General features: G+C 38.6%; 1 protein-coding gene and 1 long non-coding RNA gene across 6 annotated transcripts in view; one reads left to right on the top strand and one right to left on the bottom strand.

The window, feature by feature from the left end:
• The window catches only part of fhod3a (formin homology 2 domain containing 3a), an 89,669-nt gene that overhangs the window by 51,983 nt on the left and 15,383 nt on the right, over nt 1-22,303 (bottom strand). The window lies entirely within an intron of this gene.
• Nucleotides 17,263-20,679, top strand: LOC145553772 (uncharacterized). The gene is made up of 4 exons (XR_014089814.1): nt 17,263-17,635; nt 18,138-18,210; nt 18,606-18,677; nt 20,425-20,679. It is a non-coding gene; the product is annotated as an uncharacterized LOC145553772 (long non-coding RNA).

Raw genomic sequence — 22,303 nt, 5'->3', positions numbered from 1 at the left:
CGTAACATTGTTTTTCTTTTTTCTAAAGATTTACAAAAATTTAACTCTGGATAAACAGGCAACTTCTCAAAACATCATAGATTATGTATGATTGAATTGAAATGTGTTCAAGTGCCTTGAGATGACATTTGTTGTAAATTGATGCTTTATGAATAAAGTGAATTGAATTTAACTGAATTGAACAAACATTTATGGCTGAGAAAAAAAAACCTTACCATTATTATCTGAGCACGTAATTTGGCACGTAACATAAAACAATCGATGGATTGGTCCCAGTCATGTGACTGTTAAATCCAAAACCAACAGGACTCTTAAACTGCTACTCGTCTAACCTCCTGCAATCACCAGCTGTGCTGCAGTCCAAACACTTGCTTAAAAAGCAGCAACAACCTGCAAGACTTCTGTTGGCATGTCAACTTTTGATGTTTTTTGGTGCTATTTTTCCAAGTCATGGCTAAGCTAACCCCCAGTACCAGTCACCTTAAACAGATTCACTGCCTCTGACTGTCCATGCAAATCTACACTGATGCTTTAGATGATGAACTGCACCTTTGAACCTGCTGAAGGATAACAGCTGTGCTAAAACCTCCTCAAGGCAGACTTACTTATACATAAACATTTGCAGGCATAATACAAATGCGGACGATGCCAAACACTACATCCTTGCAAAGAAAGTTGCTTGTGACCCTCCTTTTACATCCTGGCACTTCTGTTTTAGTCCAAAAGGCTCAGTCACAGATAATTACAACATAAATGCGGCGTATTCTGAGTTTAATACCAGCAGCATGTGTTGTCGTGGGCTTAAGACCCCATCGCCCTACATTTATGCACCAAGACATACAGACCATCGTTGCTGCACTGCAGCCTGAGAGATACCCATCGTTCATTTACGACGCCTTTCAAAGCTATTAAAAAAGGACTGATATTTCATCATATTAAAACCAAAAATCTATGAGTTTTTAGACACATCAAGCTGATTATGACGACTGATGCTGAAAGGAAATATATTGGAATTAGCAAAAGTCTTGAAGATGTAGTTGCAGCAACATTCAGCTGTAAAAGGTAGTGACTCAGGGGAGCTGAATAGAAACACGTTTCCCATTTTTCTGGGGGGTTTTTCCCACACATAAAATATGTTGAAAACAACTTTTCCATTCCCTTACAAGTCCATCTTTTTTTTTTTAGATTCTGTGATTGCAGAAATTCACACAGAATCAAAAGATGCACACATTTTTTCACACTGATTCATAACTGCGACATACTGCAAATTTTCCGCGAAAATTGTCAAAAACATTGGGCTTAAGCGCCCACTCACTCCAACTTGCAGGTGGCAGTATTTCTTACTTCTACTACACTGCAGCCTGATGTCAAGTTGTTGTCTGGGATCGATATGACAAATACCGAAAATCGAGCTCTGTAAGTTCTTCAAATAATACAATTGTGTGTCCAATCTGTCTGCTGGGTTTTTTTTTCACATATATTTTTTGTATAAGGGAAAAAATATTGCAAAATTCTCACAAAATCTGAAATTTAGATGTTTTTTTTTAAATCACAAAAACAATCCCAAAATCCTGGAGAGAATATCTGACTTTACATTACCATGAAGTACGCAGAGGTGTGAGATATAAAACAAAACTGTTTCAGTGCATGTTTGCCTGAAGCTAAAAGTGTTTCTTTTCTACATTTAGATTCTGTTGAAAGAAATAATATCACAGATGGGATAACTGTATAATGGGATAACTACAAAAAAAAGAGGAGAAAATTAATGTTTCTCTCAAATTACAGATTTCAAACAGTGTTAATTTTAATCGTCTCTCGTTAAAGGGACATTCTTTCCGATCCGTCCTCATTTAGCTCTTTTGCATGCAGCTGACCTCATGTCCATTACTGCTTTGCTTCGGCATGAGGCCGTTCTTAGAGAGTGCAGCCAGAGTTTTGTTTTACCTCTTAATGGAGCGCGCTCAGACATAAAAGCAAGTGGTGGGAAATATTTCGGTGCTCAGTCTTGCGTACAAAATGTGCACGTGTGAAACAAGTCCACTGTTTGTCATCGGGTCTCTCTTATACACATTCTATCCGTTTTTCCACTTCTCACGCTCGCCGCTCCTCTGATCGTTAACTAATTGGATTCAATGGGCCAAAGACGTTGTCCGTCTAATTTGGGGGGGGAACACAAAAACATGGCCGTCGAGCGAACCGGTTGTGTGTAATAATCATAATAAGCTTTGTACGACGACTTGCTCTCATTTTTGAATGGGTTCTTTCAAACACTGAGCGCTAATCCTCAGGTAAAGCAGGGTAATAACGTTGAGTTGCCGTCTGTAAATGTCTTTATTAGCGCTTGAGCGCTGTCTGGCGTTCCAAGAAACGTTCTGGTGACAGCAGGTGAGTCAGAAAGGCAAACACGGGAGGGACAGACGGTGAAGCCAGAGGAAAGTCGGAGTGAGTAAACAAAGAGGCTAGTGGGGGATACCTGCTCCTTACTGACTGGATTAACCGACTAAAATCCTCGTCTGACATACACTCAGATCGCGTTCTGTCCTGTAAGCGCACACGTTGTCTGTTCCAACATGAGCTGCTGCCTAAATGTGTTCTGTACCACAGCAGCATTGCAGTTCATATTCTACTTCTCACCTCTTTTTTTTTTTTTTTACAGAAAAACTACAAAAATCAAAGTATTTGATTTTATTGGGGTTTTGTGTGATTAACTACCAAAGTTTACTTCATAATTGTGAAATTGAAGGAAAGTGAAACAAAGACTTAGATTTTAAGAAATGTGGTGTGCCCTTTATCCTTAAATAAAATCCAGTGCAACCTGATTAGCTAACGGTTTGCAGGTGTGAGGATAGAGAGAGAGAGAGAGAGAGAGAGGGGGGGGGTGGGGGGGGCGAGGGAGAGCACACAAACAGAGGAACTAGGAAAATCTGTACAACTATAGCAAAGAATATATAATTAAACATAATCTAACTGGTATAACTAAGAAATGACTGAACAGAAGCAAAGCAGAAAACTGAGCTAATCAAAATAAACAGGATAAAGGATAACAAATTATCAGAACTAAGAATTATGAACATTCTGTTTGTTGTATTGCATTAAATGCAAGTTTGTGGTCGTAATGCCGCAAAAATGTGAAAGGAAAAAAAAAATCTTTAGGGGTACAAATACTTTTGCAATGTGCTGTGTACCGCAGCTTTCGGTTGTCCTACTTCTGCTGCTCGGTCTGGCAGGTGCATTTCCTCCTCGCTTTGTTTCCCCCCGGTGTCCCCTCTGCCCTAAGTGATTTACCATTCCCTTGGAAACCGTTTTCTCTCCCCGTTTCTTTCCACACATCCTCTAAACCCATCATCTCCACAACTCGGCTCCTGGATGACAATCCAACTGTGCATTCTGCGCACTTAGCTTGTGGCAACTGTAATGTTTTATTGCATTATGTAATCGCTTCGAAAATGATTATTAAACCAGACCGGTCAGAGGTTTCGTGCCAGCGCACTCTGGTGCAGCGTACGAACAAGCCCAGACCAAACGCTCCGTGGTAATGGTATATTTCATGCCTTCTTCCAGTAATCACACACAGGCTTTGGGGGAGCGGACCACAAACGGCAGCGTGTTGTGCCGCAACGCAACAGTTTGAGCCTGTCGTGTTTGTCAGCAGAACCAGAGCCTGGGGAAAAACCCTGCCACATCCACAGAGACAAGCCGCCGCACCGCAGCGAAGGATCAATAAACCCAGAAAAGATACACTTCTGGAAAGAGAGCGAGGTTGTAGGGTAATTTTCACTCTCGCGCTGCCTGGACGCATTACAAGACGGTGGTAAAACTGTCACCCCAAATGAAAGAAATACATTTTGGGAATTCATTACAACTTGATGTCTTATTTTAGCAGAATGTTTTGGAGGCACTTGTGCTCCACGTTTATTGGCTGCCCTGGTGGAGATGCGCATAAAGGCTTATAATAAATCCATCTTTTATTGCAGCAGTAGCATAATCTGACACGGAACATTGTGTGATTCTCTAACTGTGAGCTTTGGATGTTTTACTGTGTCGCTTAAAATCACGTTTACCGTGTGCTGCTTCGAGGTGAAGTTTGCTCTTCATCAGGTCTTTCTTGCCATCAGAACTCCTGACTCTAAATACTGACAATTTTATGATTTAGAACCACCTTAGCTATTTGTTATGGAAAAATAACAAATGGTTATTTGTTATTTTACAAATAAATTATGTTATAAGTCATTTTTAAAGTGAGGAATTACTAAGTAAACCATCTGGATACTTTGACTTCTAATTACAGGTAAAAATAGAAAATTAACTCAATTTAAATGTTGCGTTAGCTGTCAGGCAAACGTGCTAATCAGAAGAGCTAGCATGCTGTTCACAACTTGCCAATTGTTGTCTTTAAACTGAGTTATGTTAGGTTTTTGGTCAAAGATTACACTATAGCTTAACTTAATTATTTGCCGTAAATGTTTTTAGCTAATATTTTGGAGTTCTGGTTCCCTGTTAGCATGTCCTCAGTTTAACTTTAGCTCCCCTCCTTTGACCCTCAGCTTGCTGCTAACAAGCTACTACTGTTAGCAGCTTATTAGCAACAAGATGCTAACAAACCTTTTGCTAACAACCACCTGGTTTGGTTCACAAATCACCCTCCCTGATACCATCATACACAACAGGTTTGAATATTATAGAAAAGCAGATTAATTTTTTTTAGTACAACTCACTCAGTGAAACATAATATATGGATAGATTAGAAAACACAATTTCTAAGATTATAACATTACATCGGACCAATGAAAAAAAAATTTTTAATGCAGTTCTCAATAGTATTTTTAATACATGCTTAAAGGTTAGCATTTTCAAAAGTTAATTTTAATCTAGCAAATGAGCTTCATCTCAATTATTTCCTGAATATGACTGAGTACACATTTTGCTTAACTTCCTGTGTCTGTAAAGATTTTGTATTGAAGAAATTTACCGACACGACACAACCTAAACTATAACAAAGTTCAGCTGAGAGACGAATGGCTTCTCTAAAGCGGCTAACACAGTTAGCACTCCCACATCTCTTGATCCCACAGCAGTAACTAAAGCATGACATGTGGGTGCTTTTTAGCTGGTGGTGAGGTAAAAAGCAAAAACTGCTTCTGGATTTTTCACATTCCTCCTCTCTTCGTGTGAAAATGTTTAAAAAGCAAGACTTTTTTTTATTTGTTTTTTCTTAGGGAATTGTGGGTAATAGTACAAGATAAAACAGAGACGCCACAAAACACAGAATTCAAACGTAGAGTAAAACAATACACCTTCAAAGAAAAGGAGGTGGCTTTTAACAAGATGCTGTTAAAGTTGCTTGAAGGACACACCTGAGTGTTACCAGAGAATAGATTACCACACCACGTCCCCTCCCCCTCCTGTTTCTGTCATCTGGTTGAAGGGAAACCACACACACACACGCACACAGGTATGAACAGTGATCTTAACAGCTGTATTTGTTCTGACTTTAACTTCAACATTAATGTTTTTTGAGAGTTGCACCCGGCACCTAGACTTGAATTTGATGGAGAATCTGTGGAGGATGGTACAGATTAGGGTTATGGAACAGAGCCTTCCAACCCTAAAAGATGTGGATATAATAAACCCTCTAAATAAATAACACTGGAAAGATGCAAAAAGCATTCACTTCCTGTCAGAAACAAACTTTGTACTTGAATGCAATTAAGATTTGAGGGTTTTTTTGTGGGGTTGTTTTAGCAAGTGTCAAAATCAAAATAACAATAATTAAATGTTATTACAGTAACTTTAAATATGGTATCACAGCAAACATCAATCATAACGGTAAATGATCAGAAATGGCTGATATTTCTGACCATTTAACGGTAGGAACAGTTATGGCTAAATTAAGGTTGGACCATGATTTGCACTTTGGCTTTAAGTTCTTCTGCCAATGCCGTGATACTGTCGTGTTTACCATGCTGGGAGAACCTCGTAATGAGCCACGAGATAAAGAAAGAAAAGTTTACAGAGGAGCATAGAAGAGGAGAAGAGACGGTGGGGAACGTTTACTAGCATAGCTGTTTGAAGTTAAGCACCAAACAAAGCCAGATTAAAGAGCAGTTAGAGCATTTCCGCTTTCAGGTTGATACAGGGACGCATGCCAGCACCAAGATTTTATGTGCCTAAACTTTGACTGTGCAGCCACAGATGCCCTCTGCCTTCTTCTCAGCTGAACCATCTCACATAGTGCCATTAGCAGGCCTTATCGCCGCCCTCAGGAGGACGACACAGTACAACCGATGTTGGAAACAGCTGTTTCAACTCATTGTGCTGCATGCTAACAATGCACTGCTGCCACTACCACTGTGAAGCTATCAGCAGCATCTACCCCTAATAGCACTTCAGACCACCCTGTCCGTAAGCCCCTATTTACAAAGATTTCCAATTGTATAACTCGCTGATGCCATCAAATCCTCAAAATACAACCGTTCGGGTTTTGAGACACAGTGGGATCTTTGTGCTTTCCTTACCTGCGTGTCATTTCAGCGTTTGGATGGAAGTGTGACAGCAGGGATGTTTTGATTTTAGGGGGCAGGGAATCTTGTTAGGGGCTGAGAAGGTGGGCAGCGAACTTGAGAGCAACCCTCGGGTTTTCAGGGCTTTCGGCCAAGCCCGCCCGGTTTTTGTTATGTAACGGCATGAAGAGAGGAAGTCAAACTCCAGCTCGACCCTTTTGCCGCCCCCCTGTTCCCCTACGATCCTGTGGGGGGTGATTAGGGATGGGATAATTGGGGGGGAGAAGGAGCAGAAATCCAAGAGTAGGAAGCCAAATTTTTTGCGAAGAGGGCTGAATTCCACGACACAGTGCCAAGGGATTGAACAGACTCCAAAAGAAACACATGCAAGGCCCTTTGTTCTGCAGTCGAACTCTTTTGTTTCACCTGCTGCACCCCTCATTACGGGGAGCTTTACCTGTCAGAGAACATCACCTCTTCTTACTTTATCACATGAATTACCGAGAATCCCTTCGCTTCGGGAAGGCCTGGGAAATGAGGCTGCATGGGAAACAGAGCATTTTGTCCCACCGTGTTTAACTCAGCACCTGCACATACGACAACCAGCAAAAGTCTATATAAAAATTTGACATCATTTTACTTTATGGACATCTTTTATGACTAATTCGCATTGTTTTGACAACAGCAAGTACTCTTTTACCAAAGCATCAGGAAAAACACCTGACACCGTGTAACCACTTCGGAAGAGTGTGTTTTACATTACAGGTGTGTTTTACATTACAGGTGTCTCGCTCATAAAACACAAAACTTGTATTTTGAAATGCAAGTTTACGGAGAACTCCGTTGTCTACTTCTAATCTGGCACAATAACTTTCTACAAACATGAAGAACTACAACAAGGTAAAGTTTTCAAGTTTTGGATTAAGATGATTTTTCTCACTGCTTGTTCATCTGACAATATTTATGATGAACAGTCATGAATGTTCATGGTGAGAATCACTAACTACAAAGCTAGTTGTGCAAACCCTGACGCGCCAATCATAAACATTAGTTGCCGCTACCGCTACGCCACATGGTATTTAGCAGAAGCTAAGGCTAAACGCTAATTTCAGCCATGTTGACACCCACCGTCTGTCAATGACACGTGTTATAACGTAGTATTTCAACCTCAACAGGGAAAATATTGTTTTTGTTCACCTTCCTGTGCAGTTTGTGAGCTTCACGAGGTGATGCTGCGGAACAGATCTTTCACTCACGGTTCAAGTTTTTACAGCTGTTGACTATTTTGACTATTGCTAACATTGACTATATCTTCAGTGAGAAACCATCCAAGACTTTAGTAGACCTTAAATTGTTCACCATAACTCTACAAGCTCTAGCTCTGCAGTGATGCATTATGGGTACAGAATAAAGGAGAACTGCTGCGCAAGCAGTCTTCCACCTACTTCGAAAATCGAGGGCACAAACATAAACGACTAGCAACTTGAAGAATTCCTAACCATCGGTAACCAAAACGTCAACCCAGATGTGGAGCTTAATCAAATGAAAGTTTATAAAATAGCCAAGTAAAGTACACCCTGTGCACTTCATTAAGACAGTTCTGCAGAGCTAAAGGCAGCTGTCAAGTCGTTTTGTTTGAAGCCGCAATAAAATCATGAATGAAGCTGAGGTTGAGCACAAACAATCTTAGGTTAAGCTAGCAGCTGAAAAACAAAATCTACTTTTTTGGGGGTTCGTGTTTTCATAAAGACGGGTCACAGATAAGATTTTTTTAATAGATGAATTTGGTTCTATATCTTAATCCAAGCATGAAAGCATGTAGTATCTATCACTACTGATAACAGTGAAGCATCCCACACTGGGATAAAAACCAAAGAAAGCAAAATGAGGTGCAACATCATTTCAAAATAGATGTATGAGGGCTAGAAATTATTAAAAAATGTATCAAAACCCAAACTGGTCGACCTGCTGTTTGTTGCAAATCCTTGTACCTCAAGGTTGAAGTTTGCTAAATCAATTCCTAAAGGATTTCAAGACTGTTGTGATTTTAAAAAAATTGCTATCAAAATCACAAACTTTCTGGTGCTACTTTAGCAATATTTACAAGAAATGTTTGCAGTATTTGCCCTAGTTAAGAAAAAAAATGTGACTTTTTGTTCCTCGAACATGGACAACAACTGGACATCAAGTAAGGATTAGGCAGAAATGTAGAAGTAAGAAATACTGACCCCTGCAGGTGGGAGTTAACAGTCACATAAACAGAGTTATTACTTTTGACTATTTTGGAGGAAAATTTGCAGAAGCACTTTACCTTACAAAGAAATCATTTTCCATATGTGACGGTTTGACAGACAGGGGAGCCAAATGGTAAATTTACTGGTGTGAACTTTTAAAGTTTGCAGCCAGTTCACACTTTATTGAATCTTTCTTTTTAATCTGTCCTATCTGGGTTACTGTTTAAAAAATAAAGGAAAAAAATAATATCTTTTTCTTTCTCCTAACTTGAAGCTCTGACGTTGACTACGCAGTTCAATGTTGCGAAGGTGACAAAAAGGAACAATTCACAATTTTTCCGCCCCACACGCACCCATTCACCCCAGTGGATCCCTCAAGCCCCTTCAGCCTCCCCCTGCGTCTAGCCATTAGACGTGTTCAGAGCTCTACATGTTTCTGTGCCGTCAACACTTTCTAAAGATAACACCTCGGCGTCATTCCACCTCTTTACACCCTCCTAACACACAACAACCCTGCTGTGAAAGAGACAACTAAAATTAAACCTCAAACAAGAGGCTCTCATTAGCAGAAGGGGACAAAGATGCGAGAGCGTACACGGATATAAAACAAGATCTGAACAGGAAAAATAATGAGCTCATGGTTAAGCTAAAGCTGACACCTTGGATATCGGATACCCGCCCTGCGTGGAAAAGACGAAACAGCCAGATTCCCTCGTGGGACGAAAAGCGTCTCTTTCTGTATGCAGAGTGGAGTTTGTCCCAAAAATGAACCTGGCCGTTTTGCTGACCCGACCACTGTTTCCCCTCTTTTTTTTTCTCATCTACAACATAAAACCTCATTAGCTCACGCATACACTGCCACACCCTCACACACACACACAGATACACACATCAGAGAGCTTCTTTAATCCCAAGACGGGAAGTCTGCATGTAACTTGATCTTTCCACGGCAGTGCTAAGAAATTCTCAGGAGAGCCGTGTTTTCCATAGTCATGCTCTGGGTTTTTTTTTTCTTTTTTTCTCACGCTTATGAAAAGAAACGAGCGGCGCACCGAGGAAGGACGCCGGTTCTCCCTCACGTCTGACATCGATGCGAAAAACGGCAAACGGAACTGAGGCGATTTGTGGAAAACTCTCTTCTTGGGTTTAAAAATGCCTCGCCGTACCGTTCGTACGGCCTGAACTCTGTTCATGGCACAACCAATCGCACAAGTCGCTTAATCTGAACGCACGGCTCCCAATCGTCTGCCCAGCGACCACCGTGCGTCCTCCCCACGCAAACAATCTGGACGTGGCAGATTTTTCATTTAGCGGAGAGTCGGTTGACCGCTACCGAGGGGATTTGAAGGTCAAAGGGATTACAGAAAGTCAAATGAGCGGACGACTAAAGGTTACGGGCCAGAAGATCTGCTGAGTGAATGGATCTGTGTGGTTCGTTTAGAGTGTTTGTTTATTGCAACATGACAAGCAGACAGGTTTTCTTTTATGGAGAGCTAACAGGGACAAAATTTAAAACAATAAATATATCAGGAAGTCATGTAGTTAAATATACCATGAATTAAAATAAATGTCTAATTGATAAATCTGATTCTGGATCAGATTTCAGGTAAATTATTGAGAATTATCTCTACTGCCATCGATCCCTCTGATGCGATAAATATTGTTACTGAATTATTGTCCAGCTCTACGTCACCATGAAATAACTTTAGCTGTCAAAATCGTCCATTAAAGTCGAGGGGCGGGGCTAATCCTGGATCTGTTGACATCCACTAAGATTAGCCTCATTTTTTTATTCTTTGTGCAACAAAATTAATAAATTAATTGTCTATTAAATACATTTCAACCACTGAGGATGATATTCAATGTTGCTTTAACACAGACTGCTATTTACTGAAGCCGTTCAAAAATATAATACATCAAATATTATAATCAAGAGACTTTTATCAGAAGAGACCAGAGATTGGTTTTCCTCAAAGCTTGTGCATTGAGTTTGCATTACATACATCAGCGTGAGAGAGAGATTTATCTGTGCACGGTTACGACCCGTGTAAACTCATGGGATCGGAGTTCACACGTACAGAAACCGAATCTGATATTTTTACTAGATGTTGCAGCACACGTAAAATATCTAATATTCTAAAATCAATCTCATATTTTTGATGCAGCCTGCTCAACTGGGTTTTTTTTTTTTTTAAATCTCCTTAAATAATGTCACATTTTTATTATTTTCCTACATGAGCAACTTTCTCTCCCCGACATCCGACGCCCCTGTTTGGAGCGACCTTTCACCTCGTCACGTTCTCAGCCAATTGGCTGGAGCGAATCTGTGATCCAGATTTAGCACGGCTATCAGTGGCACGGAGAATGTCGGCCAGTCATGGAGGAAGCAGAAGAGAAGCGTTTACCAGGAAGAAACCTGCGGAATCCTTCGTGATTACAGAGCAGGATTTTGGTTCTAGTTTAAAGTCAAAGTGTTGTTCCTAAACATTATTCAGAAACCTTATTGTGGAAAGTAGCACATACTTTTATTTATTATAATAAATCTAAACAACCACATGAGATTCTTCATCTCCTTTATTTTCATAGTTTGTGTTTTTACATTTTTACTCCCCACACTGCCACCTGCATTTGCATTGCTAATAAGCTAGCACAAAAAATGGATTAATTTTAGTATTGAAATGGAGAGGATTTGTACGCTGTCCTCTGAAATTAACTGAATATGTAAGGGTCTGCAATCTCCACAAAATACAAATAGCAACTGATGGTTAGTGCTACATAAGCTAACGGTGCTAATGGAAACATCGCTAATCGTGGAGAAGTTTAAAATATTGAATAAATCCTTCTCTTTGGGTTTTGAAAAGTAAAAATAGATTCTTAACTCTCCCTGTCTAGACCATTTTTGATTGTCATTGATTGTGTTTCTTAAAGACATATCCAAAAAAGCTCAAATCAGTAGCCAACAGGTGCTAAGGGTGCTAATAAAAACATTGCTCACAAGGAAGTTTAAAATGACAACTAAATCCAAATCAGGCTGCAAAATAAAAGAGATTTTAAGTTTCTCTCTCTCCCAGTTGTATTCGAATTTTACTAATTGTGAGTCACATCCAAAAACGCTAAAATCAGTAGCTAACAGTTAGCCAAAGCTACAGAGGAACTGGAGATATGACATCACCAATTTTTGATTCGTGCCTCTCTGTTCTCTAAAACTCTACAGTAAAAGGAGTGGTGAGCTGCAGTGAGATCACACCTGCCTCAAAGGTTTCACTGCCAATTTAAATCAGTTCACAAACAGTTTTTTTTTTTTTAAATGATGGGTAAATTACAGAAGTTATCTCACACTAATCAACGCCGCATATGATAGCGCTTTACAGGCTTGAACACACGGTGTGACGTGTATATTTTTAGGAGTCGGTGTTTCAGATGACGTGTGTGTGTGTGTGTGTGTGTGTGTGTGTGTGTGCGTTGGTAAATGTGGTTTAGCAGGACATTTCGTCAGAATACACACAACACTAGCAGGACATTTTGAATTAACGGGACAGGAGCGGTGTCCTGCTAATTTTGACAAAAATCTAAAAGCGTAGAAAGGTTTCTATTGGTCTAATAACCCCAAAAATGCAAAAAAAACGAGATGTCCGGTTAATACACATAAACCTGATTTTGTGTATAATCTGTGTATCACCACAGCGCCCCCTATGGCAGGTTTGTGTAATAGCAGGACCTCATGAATATTCACACAACCTCTCATTCTGATTGGTTGTCTGCCGGAAGGTCCTGCTAATTACTACAGTGTCTTTCTAATTCACGTGTCGCTGTTTACACACATGAATTGTGTGTAAATTGCCAACTCTTACACTGGGGATGAGATGGCAATATGATTACTCTGTGCTATAAGACTGAATATTTTATAAAGGTTAGTTGGATGCCTAAACCCAACCTTGGAATGTATGTGGCACCTAAAAATATACAGAAATTAATATATATTTTGATCAAATTTTGTTTAATTAAAATATTATGAATAATAAATGTGTGGAATAAGTGCATGGATTAAAATAAATATAAACCATAATAAAGCAATTTTTTCACCAAACAATTCCACTGCTAACAGTTTGTTGATTCTGGTCTGCTCTGCATCCCCAGAACCAAGCATTTTGAAGCAGAATTTAGCTTCAATGTACCACAAATCTTGAATAAACTTCCAGAAAACGGCAACACAGTTGAATTCCTTTAAATCAAGGCTAAAACCACACCAATTTACAGTTGTTTCTGAATCTTAATCATTGGTAGATGTATCAATACATTTTATGTATATGATTTTAATTTTGATTTTACTTTGAATTTAATTTCTTTGTTTTTCTTTTATGGTAAATGTATGTTATTTTTATGACTTTTTAGTTCTTTGATGTAAAGCACTTTGGCCTTGTGGCTGAAATATGCTATACAAATAAAATTGACTTGTCAGCAGTTTTCAGATCTTGCCAAAGAATCTCTGCTGAGTTTATGTCTAGACTTTGACTTTGCCATTCTAACACATAAATATGTTTTTATTTAAACCATTCCATTGTAGATCTGGCTTTATGTTTAGGGTAGTTGTCCTTCTGGAATGTGAACCTCTGCCCCAGCCTCAAGTCTTTTGCAGACTCCAGGTTCAGGTGTGTTCAGGTATTCTTCCAAGATTACCCTGTATTTGGCTTAGTCCATCTTACAATCAACTCTAACAATTTTCCCTGTCCCTGAAGAAAAGAAGCACCCTCAGAGCAAGATTCTGGCACCACCATGTTTGTCAGTGGGGAAGGTGTGTTCAGATTGATGTGCAGTGTTTGTTCTCCACCACAAATAGTGCTTTGCATTTTTGCCAAAAAGTTCATTTTGGTCTTGTCTCATCATTTTTGCTGTATCCCAATATGGCTTTTGGCAAACTGCAACTTCTCATAGTTATAGGGACTTCTTATAGTTTTCTTTATACCATGGCTTTTCTATTGCCACTCTTCCATAAAACCACATTTTTGCAGTGCATGACTAATAGTTTATACTGTGGACAGATTCCCCCACCTGAGGTGTGGATATCTCTGCATTTCATCCAGATCCACCATGAGCCTCTTGGCTGTATCTCTGATCAGTGCTCTTCTTGCTCAGCCTGTAAGTTTAGGTGGATGACCTTTTCTTGGTAGGTTCACAGCTGTGTGATTTGCTCTTTCCATTTCCAGATGATTAATAGAACAGTACTCTGTGAGATGGCCTAAGCCTGCTTTAAGCTTCTCCACAACTTTATCCCTGTCCTGTCTGGTGTGTTCCTTGGACTTCATGCTGTTTGTTCCCCAATATTCTCTTAGCCAACTTTTGTGGCAGTCATAGAGGAGTTGAATTTTTTACCATTAGCAGTCAACTTCTGAAGACAATTGGTTGCATTCAGGGGACGGGGGCTGAATACTGGACTTTTAGCTTTTATTTTCCATAAAATTCTGTGAAAATATATTTGCAGTTGTGACAAAATATGGAAAAGTTCAAGGGCTATGGATACTTTTGCAAGCCACTGTACTTACAAATAGTAAGGCAAGTCCAATGACAGAAACAAGGTCCAGACAATCAACAGGTATGCACTGACAGCTCCATTTGACAAAGTCTTAGACTGAACCACAGCACAGAGGCAGTATTCATGATGGCACATAAGCAGGTCCCTAGAACCAGAGCAATAACGACCCAGATTTGTAATACCAAGCAAGATATTCAGTGAATGCTATGCAATGAGTCCCCTGAGACAATCTAGTAGCTAACACCAGGATGCAAGATGGTAGCATGATAAGAATACATGGAACGCCACAACCAAGTACCCAGAATAGTGTGAAGAAACATCTGAAGGGAATATAACCTTGAACACACCTCTTTAAAATGGGAAATGCCACACAAGGTGGTAGAAAACGAACAAGCTAAGATTCTGTGGGCCTTCCATATACAGGAAGACAAAACAGGAAAAGCAAACCAACTGAACATGGTGATCATTGAGCAGCAGAGCAAAGCAGTTGTTATGATGTAGCTATCCTGAATGAACAGAAGGTACAGAAAAAACTAGAGAAATACCAAAGACTAAAAAGAACCATCATCCTCCTAGAACCTGAGAAAAAATTTGTCCACATAAGTGGATGACTTATTTTGGACTGTCTAGTCCACAATACTAAATTTTGTTCTAGATGGGGTCTGGTGTCCACACGTTAGGCCATTATTTTATGACTTAGTGGTGGTGGAAGATTATAACACATTACAGGTTAGACTCAAGATGTTCAGTGTTTCTTTTGTTGTGTAAGTTTACAAAAGTTAGCAACTGTATAGCTTTACCATGGTGCTAAACATGGTGATTTAAAATGAATAAGTATTTTTCTGAGAAAAATGATGTCCAGATATCATGTAAAAAGATAATTCTTTGTTTTTGCAATCATTAGGTCCCAATCAACCCAAATATCAGATGAATTAATAATGCATGCCATGCAAGAGTTTGGGTCTTAGGTGGTTACAAAGAATGTGGAAGTTGAAGTCAACAGTAGTGCCTGTGGTCACTGAAACCCTCAGGGTAATGACCCCTAAACTGGAAGAGTGACTCAAACAAATACCTGGAGATACATCAGACCTCTTGATACAGAGAAGCACACCTTTGGGAACTGCTAATATACTGTGAAGACCACTCACGCTCCAAGGCTTGTGGTAGAGGACCCAAGCTTTTTTTTTAATTTAATTTCCCTTTTAGGATCAATAAAGTATTTTTGAATTTGAAAGAAGGGATAACCAGTCATGGAATAATACATAATTACAAATATAAAAATAAAAAGCATTTATTTAAAAAATATTTAAAGTGCCAAAAATATCATGATTACTTATGTTACTGTTAGCACAAAACTTTTAAAATGTATATTTTGTCGTAATCTCAATGTCGCTACTCTGCATACATGTAGATTGTCTAGGTAGTCTAAATTGTCTATTGGCAGGTACATCAGCCAACCTTTTTCTGCAGGTGTTGTGTCTGCCATTAGACAACAGTTTATGTTGGATCTTTATCATAAAAACAAGTGTTTGGAACTGCCCTGCTGCTCAAATGTGCTATACAAATAAACATGATTAATTGATTGAACAGAAATGATTAAAAGAAGTGACAACATTGCTGGTGGGAGATACCATCTAACTGTTGCCTCTTAAATAAAGAAAAATGTATGATAAACTATTTAACTTTGAAATATTGAATGAAAGTTACAAAATATTACTCAAATAGTTTTTTCTTGTTCCTGGAAAAAAATCAGACCTTGTGTGCTTCAGAAACAAAATGGAATTCTCCTTTTGTTGTATCCCTCCTCCTCTATCAACTTGGTACAATCCGACAAGTCCAGGTGCAAGCCATTAGTATTCATTTAACTTGTTTCATTTGTTTTGCGTGGAGAAAGAGGTAAGACTCATACAGAATCTCTTAAGACATTTAAGTACATATAGTTTAGTAATTTTGCAGAATGTTGTAGGTTACTTGATGCTTGGATACACCAAAGCATCTGATTTGCAGCAGTTTAGCTAGTAATTACCAACCATGTTAGCCAATGTACCAGAGTTTAAAGGGAAGGTGGCTCACTCCAGAATTAGATAAAACTGTATTTGGTCATTTTCTGTACATCAGTGAGTGATATTGTTTCACGGGCACAAATTATCCTAGATAGTAATCATTAGTATTGAGATGATGTTTTAATTTTTTAAAGATTTTGAGAACCTGTCAATAGAAAGTCAATTATGTAGAACTGTGTACTTCAGTACATAATTTTCGCATAAAATAACACCAAATCATATTATGTACAGCAGGGGTGTCAAACTCAAGGTCTTGAGGGCTGGTGTCCAGCAACATTTAGATGTGTTTCTGATGTCACATGGCTGGATCAGATGGGATGGTCATCAACTTGACTGCACTGAGGAGCTATTTCAGTAATATACTTATGGTGTTTTAGACCAGACAGACATGTAAAAGTTGCAGTACACTGGCCCAGGAGGCCTGGAGTTTGACACCCCTGGTGTACAGTATCATGTTGTTACTCAGCAACACATTCTCTGATCTTTGCAGAAGATGTCAGCAAAGAGGTCTCAGAGAGCAAACATGATTCCAATTGTTATTGCTCCTTAGGTGAAGATAAAGAAGGATTTGATGTAAAATATCCCAATTCATTTAAAGGTGAGTTGTGACTTTATTATGCATAGGATTCCAGTGTTTATTAAAGGATTGTTTTTTCCTTTGTTTTGCTTTTTCACTTTTAAACAATTTTTATACTACACATTATTAGCATAGATCATGTTCGATGATCATTATAATCAGAATACCTTTCTTTTTCCAAAGGAGACAAGCAACTGCTCAAAATACAAAAGCTTATATTATATATATATATATATATATATATATATATATATATATATATATATATATATATATATTACTCAAATAGTTTTTTCTTGTTCTTGGAAAAACAAGGAACAAAAACAATAGGGAGGACTGTTTTCATATATATATATATATATATATATATATGAAAACAGTCTGAGGACTGAGTTTTGAAATTACAAGTACAAAATAATGAGTTGCATTCAGTTGACAAAAAATGTTTAAGTAACCACAGAAAGACATACAATTAGATCAATTGACTGATTTTGAAAAATGTTAATTTCATTTGCTACTATTTGATATATCTGCATTGTTTGAAGTTTATCCTACTTATTATGTGTACCTACAGGTAGAGGTGTGTTCAGCTAAAGGTGCTTTGCTCATACAGTTGGTGGACTTTATTTATGGAATAATTCAGTGTACATCCCTTCATTTCAGATTTCCAAAGTTGAACCGTCAGGCTGGTGATGTGGACATGCGGATCCTGTTCAACCAACCCTCCAGAGGTAATTTTGGTCTCCAACGACCAACTTATTCTCTAAAATAAAGTAATTGAAATGATATTAAATATTGTTCAAACACACATGCGTTGTGTAATACTAGATATGTTAGCTGAATAAAAAGGAGGACTGAGTTTTGGAATGACAAGTATAGAAGAATGAAAATTACATTTAGAAGCGCACATACACACAGGTCCTATGTAATACTCAAAATGTAAGGTGCAGGAATAGGGAGGACTGAGTTTTGAAATTACAAGTACAGAAGAATGAAAGTTACATTGAGAAGCACACATACACACAGGTACTGTGTAATACTCAAAATGTAAGGTGCAGGAATAGGGAGGACTGAGTTTTGAAATTACAAGTACAGAAGAATGAAAGTTACATTGAGAAGCACACATACACACAGGTCCTGTGTAATACTCAAAATGTAAGGTGCAGGAATAGGGAGGACTGTTTTCTACATTGGGAACAAACTCACATATAGTGAGTGTTCTTTACATTTCAGATTTCTAAAGATGAACTGTGTCAGGCTGGTGACGTGGATGCATGCGGATTCTGTTCAACCAACCCTTGCATAGGTAATTTTGGTCTCCATCGACCAACTTATTCTCTAAAATAAAGTAATTGAAATCATATTAAGTACTGTTCAAACACATAGGTGTTGTGTAATACTAAATATGTTAGCTGGATTAAAAGGGAGGACTGAGTTTTGAAATTACAAGTATAGAAGAATGAAAATTACATTTAGAAGCGCACATACACACAAGTCCTGTGTAATACTCAAAATGTAAGGTGCAGGAATAGGGAGGACTGAGTTTCGAAATTACAAGTACAGAAGAATGAAAGTTACATTGAGAAGGACACATACTCACAGGTCCTGTGTAATACTCAAAATGTAAGGTGCAGGAATAGAGAGGACTGTTTTCTACATTGGGAACACACTCACATTTAGTGAGTGTTCTTTACATTTCAGATTTCCAAAGATGAACTGTGTCAGGCTGGTGACGTGGATGCATGCGGATTCTGTTCAACCAACCTTGCAGAGGTAATTTTGGTCTCCATCGACCAACTTATTTTCTAAGATAAAGTCTTTGAAATGATATTAAGTACCAGTGGTCCCCATTCTTTTTATCACCGCGGACCGGTGAAGACTTGGCCATTTTTCTGTGGCTCGGTTTCTTCTTTTTTTACCCCGAATTTCCCCTTACAACAATCTTAGAACGTTGCTTGCGATAATCGTAACCGTTCATCCTGCCATCTATGGCTTGTTAAGACTGATCGCATCCAGTCGTTGGAACATTGGGACTGCTCCGATCTAAAATCGGGCATATTCTCACAGCTTGTAGGGTTTTCCTTGATTGGGAGCTAGAACTCAACCTGTTCAATTTGACAGGCAGCCAATCAGAAAGCGCTATGACGTAGCTCATGGAGGGGAATCCCAAACAGCTGAGCTGACATGCCCAAAATGAGTCCGGTGGACATCGGAGATATGTGGAAACAGCATGAATGTTTATTCAGCATTTCGTACAAAGAATATCCACAGAAATGATGACGAGTGGAGTTGGAGCAAAATTGCTACCACAGTTGATAAACCCGGTAACTTTTCAGCTATCCATCATTAAATTAACGTGACACAAGGCTATTCATTCAGTCAAGGCTTGATGCTTACACTAGCTATATGCATTGCAGGTAGATTGTAGTTGTGACATCATTTTGTACTAAAGCCTGCTCACATGGCAAGATTTGCTCCTGTTATGTGGCTGGACACATAAACCTGTTGTACTTTTATCAGCTCTGTGGTCACAGATTTTGGAAAATCGTCTGACAATCCTAAAATCTTGCCGTGTGAACCAGACTTAAGACTTACAAGCTATACTCCTCTTTTCTCGTCTCGATCACTGCCATAATGCTTTCTGACTCTAGTCGCTATGCTAACGTTCACACATCCCTTCAATATAAGATTTGAAAATGCCACAAAAACGAATATTTATTTTCATGAAAATTTTAACTTACGACAATGACAAATTAATGGGAGTCCTGAGCTTGTTTCTCTGCAATGAGATGATCCCACCTTGGAAACGATGACACACAATGCAGAGGGTGTAATGGCAAAGCAGTTTGAAGCTCCATTGCCTCATCTGTAAGCCGGTACATATTATGCAGAGTGGGCTTGGAACATGGGAGTCACCTACAAGTCAAGGATAAATCCACTCTCCTGTCTCTGGTCCTTTTCCCCTTTTTTAAAGAAACTTTCCAAACATATCGCTTTCTTACTCATTGTGGGCTCAATGTTGGTGAGCAAGACGTAACAGAGAGAATCCGGTTAAAGGGTTTTCAAAATAAACGATCCTCCATACTCAGACAATATGTAAACCAAAAATATTTTTCTTGTGCGGCCCGGTACCAATTGGTTCACGGACTGGTACTGATCTGCGGCCTGTGGTTGGGGATGACTGTTAAGTACGGTTCAAACACACAGGTCTTGTGTAATACTTGATATGTAAGCTGCATAAAAAGGGAGGACTGAGTTTTGAAATTACATGTACAAAAAATGAAAGTTACATTTAGAAGCGCACATACACACAGGTCCAGTGTAATACTCAAAATGTAAGGTGCCGGAATAAGGAGGACTACGTTTTGAAATTACAAGTACAGAAGAATGGAAGCTGTTTTAGAAGCGATCATACACACAGGTCCTGTGTAATACTCAAAATGTAAGGGGCAGGAATAGGGAGGACTGTTTTCTAAATTGGGAACAAACTCATATTCAGTGAGTGTTCTTTATATTTCAGATTTCCAAAGATGAACCGTGTCAGGCTGGTGACGTGGATTCAGGCGAGTCCTGTTCAATCAACCATCCAGAGGTAATTTTGGTCTCCAACGACCAACTTATTTTCTAAAATACAGTTTTTGATATGATGTTAAGTACTGTTCAAACACACAAGTCTTGCGTAACACTTGATATGTAAGCTGCATAAAAGGAGAGAACTGAGGTTTGAAATTACAAGTACAAAAGAATGAAAGCTACATTTAGAAGCGCACATACACGCAGGTCCTGTGTAATACTCAAAATGTAAGGTACAGGAATAGGGAGGACTGAGTATTGAAATTACAAGTACAGAAAAATGAAAGTCACATTTAGGAGTGCACGTACACACTGGTCTTGTGTAATACTCATCATGTAAGTTGCAGAAATTTGGAAACCTGAATTTTGAAATTACAGGTAGAAAAGAATGAAAATGACATTTAGAAACGCACATACACACAGGTCCTGTGTAATACTCAAAATATAAGGTGCAGGAATAGTGAGGACTGAGTATTGAAATTACAAGTACAGAAAAATGAAAGTCACATTTAGGAGTGCACATACACACTGGTCTTGTGTAATACTCATCATGTAAGTTGCAGAAATTTGGAAACCTGAATTTTGAAATTACAGGTAGAAAAGAATGAAAATGACATTTAGAAACGCACATACACACAGGTCCTGTGTAATACTCAAAATGTAAGGTGCAGGAATAGGGAGGACTGAGTATTGAAATTACAAGTACAGAAAAATGAAAGTCACATTTAGGAGTGCACGTACACACTGGTCTTGTGTAATACTCATCATGTAAGTTGCAGAAATTTGGAAACCTGAATTTTGAAATTACAGGTAGAAAAGAATGAAAATTACATTAAGAAACGCACATACACACAGGTCCTGTGTAATACTCAAAATATAAGGTGCAGGAATAGTGAGGACTGAGTATTGAAATTACAAGTACAGAAAAATGAAAGTCACATTTAGGAGTGCACATACACACTGGTCTTGTGTAATACTCATCATGTAAGTTGCAGAAATTTGGAAACCTGAATTTTGAAATTACAGGTAGAAAAGAATGAAAATGACATTTAGAAACGCACATACACACAGGTCCTGTGTAATACTCAAAATATAAGGTGCAGGAATAGTGAGGACTGAGTATTGAAATTACAAGTACAGAAAAATGAAAGTCACATTTAGGAGTGCACATACACACTGGTCTTGTGTAATACTCATCATGTAAGTTGCAGAAATTTGGAAACCTGAAATGGAAGTTACAGGTAGAAAAGAATGAAAATGACATTTAGAAACGCACATACACACAGGTCCTGTGTAATACTCAAAATGTAAGGTGCAGGAATAGGGAGGACTGAGTATTGAAATTACAAGTACAGAAAAATGAAAGTCACATTTAGGAGTGCACGTACACACTGGTCTTGTGTAATACTCATCATGTAAGTTGCAGAAATTTGGAAACCTGAATTTTGAAATTACAGGTAGAAAAGAATGAAAATTACATTAAGAAACGCACATACACACAGGTCCTGTGTAATACTCAAAATATAAGGTGCAGGAATAGTGAGGACTGAGTATTGAAATTACAAGTACAGAAAAATGAAAGTCACATTTAGGAGTGCACATACACACTGGTCTTGTGTAATACTCATCATGTAAGTTGCAGAAATTTGGAAACCTGAATTTTGAAATTACAGGTTGAAAAGAATGAAAATGACATTTAGAAATGCACATACACACAGGTCCTGTGTAATACTCAAAATATAAGGTGCAGGAATAGTGAGGACTGAGTATTGAAATTACAAGTACAGAAAAATGAAAGTCACATTTAGGAGTGCACATACACACTG

This window comes from Poecilia reticulata, chromosome 11 (assembly GCF_904066995.2).
Source record: "Poecilia reticulata chromosome 11, P_reticulata-male-v2, whole genome shotgun sequence".
Taxonomy (NCBI): domain Eukaryota; kingdom Metazoa; phylum Chordata; class Actinopteri; order Cyprinodontiformes; family Poeciliidae; genus Poecilia; species Poecilia reticulata.
Note: the sequence above shows the minus strand (reverse complement) of the source record. Positions and strands in the feature narration are given on the sequence as shown.